Source organism: Ovis canadensis, chromosome 4 (genome assembly GCF_042477335.2).
Source record: "Ovis canadensis isolate MfBH-ARS-UI-01 breed Bighorn chromosome 4, ARS-UI_OviCan_v2, whole genome shotgun sequence".
Lineage (NCBI taxonomy): Eukaryota > Metazoa > Chordata > Mammalia > Artiodactyla > Bovidae > Ovis > Ovis canadensis.
Window position 1 is genome coordinate 135,242,501 of NC_091248.1, and position 7,591 is coordinate 135,250,091.

Consider the following 7,591-nt stretch of genomic DNA (forward strand, 5'->3'; position numbering starts at 1 on the left):
TAGCTGTGTCTCTGGGGAGAAATACGTATGAACCTTTCAGATGAATCATGTGAACCTTGAGTGACATCAATGCCTTTCTTGATTGGAACTCACGACACCCTCACCCTTTAGGAATGCAACTTTATCCGGAGGGTGGTGCCTGGTTGAAGAAAAAAACACCCTTGGAACACATGAGTGTTTGGGGGATCAGAAGAAAGGATCGTCACACGTCAGCAGGCCTCGTGGCCAGAAGATGATGGAAAAACCCTTAAGACCTTCTTTGGATGGAAAGCACCTGATTTTGACAAAGGTCAGGATTGCTGACCCCCGCGTTGACTCTGGATTCATCCCTATGTGTCACAAAAGGTTAGAAGCAAGCCTACAAAACAAAGGCATGGGATCCGTTTCTGGAAAGACGGATTCCCCTGTGTCGTTTCTCTCTTGCTCCCCGTTTTTCTGGCTGAATTCCCATCTGCAGCGTGGATGTGATTCCACGTCCACCAAGTGATTCAGCCTCTTTTTCGCCACTCATATTTCCTACGACACTATCCGTTGCTAATCTCTCTGTGTATCTATAACGAATTAAATGTTTTCCTAGGACGCCGATTCCATCCCCACCCTCGAATCACCCTGGATCCACCAGGGCTGGACCCCGGCGTCGGTCGGCCGGTCGGTCGGTCGGTCGGTGCGTGCGTGCGTCGGTGGGTGCGGGCGTGCGGTCGAGAATGCTCCCCCTCCCCCTCCCCCACCCCCGTCCGTCTGTCCGTCCGTGCGTCCGTCGTACCTCGCCCAGAGACGTTCCCGCGAAGTGTTGGCGTGTCCCGCTTTCCTGTCCGCCTCGGTGACTGAGCGGAGAAACTGCGCCCTAGGATGGCCCCCCACCCCCACCCCCCCGCCCCCCGCCCCCCGCCCCCGGCCCCGTCTGGCAACGAGTCCCTGCTGGTCTCCCTCGGAGCTTCTATGCTGCGGCCGGCTCTCTGGACAGTGCGTTGGCTGTCGGGCGCCACCTGCCTGTCGGTCGCTTTTTTAGATGGCCCTGCGGGGGGACCACGGAGGGAGCGGGCCGGGCCGGCCAACTCTTGAATGCCCTGGGGCTGTGGAAGGAGGCTCTGCGGGAGCGGCACCTTGGGCCAGAGGTCCATGGGGAGCCACACTTGGGCTTTTTTGCTTGGGATGGGAAATCTCCTTTGGGAAACTTGATTGATTTGGAGAACAGCTATTGGAACCCCAGGGAGGTGACTTTTGGGGGGCTTGTCTCCCCTGGCATGGGGGGAAATCTTCCTTCTCCCGCCAAGGATTTCAAACAGAGCCGCGACAGATCACACGGATCCACTTGCTCCAGTCAGGTTCAGGGGCAGAACGCGAGGACCCAACCTGGCCTGGTGACAGCAAGTCGCGAAAAACCCCCCCCCCCCCCCCCCCCAACTCGGAACACTCCCCTGTCTGCCTGGCCAAAGACAAGTGCTGGCTGGTGGGGGCAGACTCACATTTCACGGGAGTGGTCTTGATCGCGGAGGTGCTGAATGAGCTCAGAAAACACAAGCAGATGATGCGGGATATCCATCCATGCACGTGATCCTTTGCCTGACTGGATCTGTCTCTGCCCGCCCACCACACACACCACACGCAGACCACCCCCCCCCACACACACACACACACACCGTGCCCATACCACACACCCACTGCGTCGTCCTTTGCCTGGCTGCGACTCTCTGCCTCTGTCTCTGCACGCACCACCCACAGGAACACCCTACACACCACACGCATACCCGCACACACACCCCGCCTGCACCCAGCGCGTGCACACACACACATCCCGGAGCCCCCCCCCCCCCCCCCCCCGCCGCCATGCACACACGCGCACACATACCCCCAGCCCGTACGCACCCGGCCCACACACGCCACACACTCCCCCCGCGCCCCCATACACACACACACACACTGCATTGTCCCTGGCCTGGCTGTGGCTGTCTCCCCCTCCTCTGGCTCTGCCCACACACCATATGCGTAGCCACACCCACCCCACCCCCCCCCACCCCCCACCCCCGTCCATAAACCCCACACCCCCGCACACACCACGCCCCCCACACATACCCCGCCTCCCCCACCTATCCCGCACCCCCGCCCCCCCCACCCACACACACTGCCTTGTCCTTTGCCTAGCTGTGTCTCTGGGCCTCTGTCTCTGTGCCCCCACACCCACACCCACACCCACAGCGGCACCCTACACATCACACGCATACCCGCACACACACCCCGCCTGCACACTGCGCACACACACATCCACCCAGACACACGCACACCCAGCCCGGCGTCACACGCCACACACCACAAACTCCCCCCCTCCCCTCCCCCCTCCCCTCCCCCCTCCCCTCCCCCCACACTGCGTTGTCCTTGGCCTGGCTGTGACTGTCCCCCCCCTCCTCTGTCTCTATCCACACACCACATGAGTAGCCACACTCCACCCCCCCCGCCCCGCCCCAGCGCCGCGCACACACACACACACACACACACACACACACACACACACCCCAGCCCCCATAAACACCCCACGCCCGCACACACCACGCCCCCACACATACCCTGCCCCCCACCTCTCCCGCCCCCCCCCTCCACCACACACACACTGCCTTGTCCTTTGCCTAGCTGTTTCTCCGCGCCACCCACCCCCCCCACCCGCCACACCCGCCACACCCGCCACACCCACAACCACAGGCGCACCCTACACACCACAGGCATACCCGCACACACACCCCGCCTGCACACAGCGCACACACACATCCCGACCCCAGACACCCACACACCCACACACCCCACCCCCCCCCCCCCACACACACACACCCAGCCCGTTCGCACCCCGCTCGCACAGGCCACACACCACACACTCCCCCCTACCCCCTACACACACGCACACTGCGTTGTCCTTTGCCTGGCTGTGTCTCTGGGCCACTGTCTCTGCACGCCCCACCCTCTTCTGGCCACGGCCACGCCCACACCCACAGGCGCATCCCACACGCACACACCCATGGTGCCCACCCGACACACACTCGGCCTCACGTGGAACCTATACACACACCACACACGTTACCCCTCCCCCCCACCCCCCCACCCACCCACCCCCCACACACACCCACGCAGCACCACCTGCGCGTGCCCCAGACGCACCACCACACACCGCCTCCTGCCGGGGTCCAGCCCCGTCGGATCCAAGGAATTCGAAGGCGGGGACGGCGTTGGCGTCCTTGGATAAAGACATATTGAATGACAGAGATAGAGAGAGATTAGAAACGGATCGTGTCGTAGGAAAATCAGTGGAGGAAAAGAGGCTGAATCACTTGGAATTCGGCCAGAGAAACGGGGAGCAAGAAAGAAAGAAGCGACGTGGGGGTATCCGTCTTTCCGGAAACGGATCCGATGTCTTTCGTGGTGGGTTTGCTTCTATCCCTCTTGTGACATATAGGGATGACTACAGAGTCACGTGGGGGCCGGGAGTCCCGACCTTTCTCAAAATCAGGTGCTTTCACATACATGTACGGGGGGGGGGGAAAAAAAAAATGTCTTAGGGATAATGACATCATCTTCTGGCCCTGAGGCCTGCTGACGTGTGATGATCCTTTCTTTCTGATCCCCAAAACACTTACGTGTTCCGAGGGTGTTTTTTCTTAAACCGGGCACCACCCTCCAGATAAAGTGACATTCCTGTAGGGTGAGGGTGTCGTGAGTTCCAATCAAGAAAGGAACCGATTGAACCCCAAAGTTCACATGAGTCGTCTGAAAGGTGAATACTTATTTCCCCTAGATGCTAGTGATATTCACGATAAGGGCAGGGAACATGGAGATGGAGCAGCAACCATCAGCCCAACACATGAAAATCCTTTCCCCAATGTTGCCCTGAAGGTCTATTTAGTCTTCAGAGAGTGATCGAGTGACATGTTGACATAGCAAGGACCCAGGGATGGGTCGCAAAGGGCAGGGATCGATTCCCAAAGAGAACGTTCCTTCACTCAAAACGTCTAGGATTGCTCCCCTTCAAGACGACTCTCTTTCCTTTTCTACATTCCAACGACATGGATTCATCTATTCCCAGGTGCCTAAGGATATGGAGGCCTGGCGGCCATCACGGACTCGACCGTGAGAAAAGCCCTGTGCTCGCGAAGACTCTCCAGAGACTCCCAGACTCTCTGTGCTGTTTACGGTGGAGAGGGAGCCGACGCTCGTGTGCGTCGTGGCGGGAGGGTGGGTGACCCTGTCACGCGAGCTAGTCTGTCAGCAGAGAGGTTTGACCCGAGACGGCCTTGTCACACCCAGGGCCGGGAGTGAGCCGTCAGGATCGGCCCGACGCGTGAAACACCCTTCACCCACGTCATTCCTGACCAACCCACTAGACTCATCATTTCTAGGTAGACGCTGGCTTTGGGGGTAGATGCTCGGGAACGGGGGGTTTCCTGAGGCTTGATCACGCCTTTGCGAGTGCCAAGCCTCCTTCCTCGCGGCCTTCGCCGTGGTGGGCGGAGTTCCTCGCGCTGGCCCCCGACGGCCTCCCCCCACCCCCTCCGCCCCCACTGTGTGCGTCCCTGTCCCTCTCTTTCTCTTTCCCTTCCTCGCCGTCCCTCTGCCCCTCCCTCCCCTGCCTCCCCCCTTCCCAGGACAGGGTGCCTTTCGGATGAGTCTGCCTGTTGTGCGGACACCCTTGACGTGACGATGGCTACGGTCTGACCTGTCACGCCTGTCACCTGGGGCGGCGGGGTGGGGTGGTGGTCAGACAGGCTTGGGACGCTAGGGATAGCTTTCTCTGTGGAAGGTGGAAGCCTCCCTTCCGTCCCTCGCTGCAGACAAGCAAACGGACCGCAACGGAAAGCGATCTCTACGGATTGACACGCCACCCACTTCACCGAGCAGATCGTAGGAGCCTTCACCCAGAGCTCTTGCGAAATTCTTCAGAACGGGGGTCAGTCTTCCAGTCCCCCGCCATCATCAGGCGAGGTGTAGAGAACCGATGGGAAAGCGTGAGGAATGACTTCTTGCGTGGGGTTGGGTGAACTGAGGAATAGGATGCGAAAGTGCATGCCTGACTTCTTGAGGAAAAAAGGATTGGGGGCGGGGAGGAGCAGGCGGTCCACTTAGGAGGTCGGGTTGAACGTGTACACATACACTGTACGTCAGAACGATCCACGAGCACCAGGATCCTATGCCAGCACGGGAAAGTAGACGTATGACTTTGCAGGAACCTCTGAGGGAAAAGAATCTGAACACCTGAAACGAGCATGACTTTGTAACGCCCCTCCCCGCGCCCCCCTCCCTCCCACCGCCCCCCGACTTCCTTTCTGCCATCATGGTGGTGTCCTGTGCGTATCTGAGGGGACTGATATTTCTCCCGGCGATCTTGACTCCAGCTCGCGCTTCATCCAGCCCAGCGTTTCTCATGATGTGTACTCAGCCTGTAGGTTACATAAGCAGGGTGGCGATAGACAGCCTTGATGGACTCCTTTCCCTATTTGGAACCAGCCTGTTGGGTTTCCATGTCTAGTTCTAACTGTAGCTTCCTGACCTGCAGAAATACAGATTCCTCCTTTTTTTTTTTTTTTTAAATTCCCTAACCTGGGTGAAAAGCGACAGAGACAGAGAGAAGACAGATGGAGGGACGGACGGACGGACGGACGGACGGACGGGCGGGCGGGCGGGCGGGCGGGCGGGCGGGCGGACGGGCGGGCGGGCGGACGGGCGGGCGGGAAAAAGACAGAAAGAAAAATAAAATAATGAAAGGACCTATACCGTTCCACCTGTTGCTTTCCAGATACAAAGAGAACACAGAGGACCGAAAGGACACAATGTGGAAACTGTGAATTTGGAAAGACGGACGTCCCCTTGGTCCCTTCGTACAACACCCCTGTCGGCAGAAGGCAATCCTTTCCCTTTTTCTCTCGATCTGGTCCTTCCAGACTTCGGAAACTCTCAGTGGAGGATTCTTATCTCCTTGGCGATCGTGATCGCCACGGGTTCCTTAGGGGCCCAGAGGGTCTTTCTGAGAAACGCGGGGACGCACTCCTGGAGACCCGGCTTCCGTCCCTGGGCCAGGAAGGCCTCCTGGAGAAGGACATGGCAACCCGCTCCAGGACCCGACCCTGACGTCTAGAAATCAGCCTCCTAGACTGCCTCTCCCTGCGCCGACTGGTGTCTCGAATCCGCTCCAGGGATGCACCTGTGTGTTTCCTTGGTTTCCCTACAAGTGCCTCTGAGGGGAAAGAAAATCCCCGATGGCTTGCACCCCAGGCCTGCTTTCCCGGACCCGTCCATCGACATCACGGCCTCCTGTAGAGGAGATACGATCGCCGACTCACTGAACGGAGGATCTGTGCTCAGAAACTCTTTCCAAGACATGGAGGCCCTACTAACGAACCTATTTCATCCTTCCCTCCTTCTGGGTTTGTTTTTTTCTTTTTCTTTTTCTTTTTTTCCTTTCTTTCCTTTTTCTCCCCGTTCCTCTCACGTCCGTGCACACGCATACGCACACGCACAACGTGCTGTCTCTCACGGACACGTGGACGCGCACGCGCTCACGCACACAGACACCAGCTCAGCTGTTCCTAGGTTCCAGGCGAGTGACAGAGGAGGGGAAACTGCGAGGGTTCGGACGGAGTAGGCCGCCGTCCCCACCCCACTCCAGCCCACCGCACGTGAACCTCCGTGCCCGATGGAGTGTTTTGGATTCGAGGGACTACAGAGCCGGCCGGCGCCAGAGGAACGCTCTGCCCCTCCCTCCTTTTCTGTCTCTCTGAAGGCTGAAAGAGATGGGAAGACCAGACCGCCTGACCTGCCTCTTGAGAAATCCGTATGCAGGTCGGGAAGCAACAGTGGGAACTGGACATGGACCGACAGACTGGGTTCCAGATTGGGAAAGGAGGACGTCAAGGCTGTATATTGTCACCCTGCTTATTTCACTTCTATGCAGAGGACATCGTGAGAAACGCTGGACTGGAAGACACGCAAGCTGGACTCAAGATGGCCGGGAGAAATAGCGATCCCCTCAGATATGCAGATGACACCACCCTTATGGCAGCAAGGGAAGAGGGGCTAAAAAGCCTCTTGAGGAAAGGGAAAGAGGAGAGTGAACACGTTGGCCTAAAGCTCCACATTCAGAAAACGAAGATCATGGCATGCGGTCCCATCGTGTCGTGGGAAAGAGATGGGGAACCGGTGGAAACAGGGTCAGACTTTATTTTTGGGGGCTCCAGAATCACTGCAGAGGGTGACTGTAGCCATGACGTTCAAAGACGCGGACTCCTGGGAAGAAAAGGGATGACCAACCTAGATAGCATCTTCCAAAGCAGTGACGTGACTTTGCCGACTAAGGTCCGTCTAGTCAAGGCTATGGTTTTTCCTTGCTCGTGGATGGATGTGAGAGCTGGACTGTGAAGGAGGCTGAGCGCCGAAGAATGGATGCTTGTGAACTGTGGTGTTGGAGAAGACTCTCGAGAGTCCCTTGGACTGCAAGGAGATCCAACCAGTCCATTCTGAAGGAGATCAGCCCTGGGATTTCTTTGGAAGGAATGAGGCGGAAGCGGAAACTCCAGTACTTTGGCCACCTCATGAGAAGAGGGGACTCGTTGGAAAC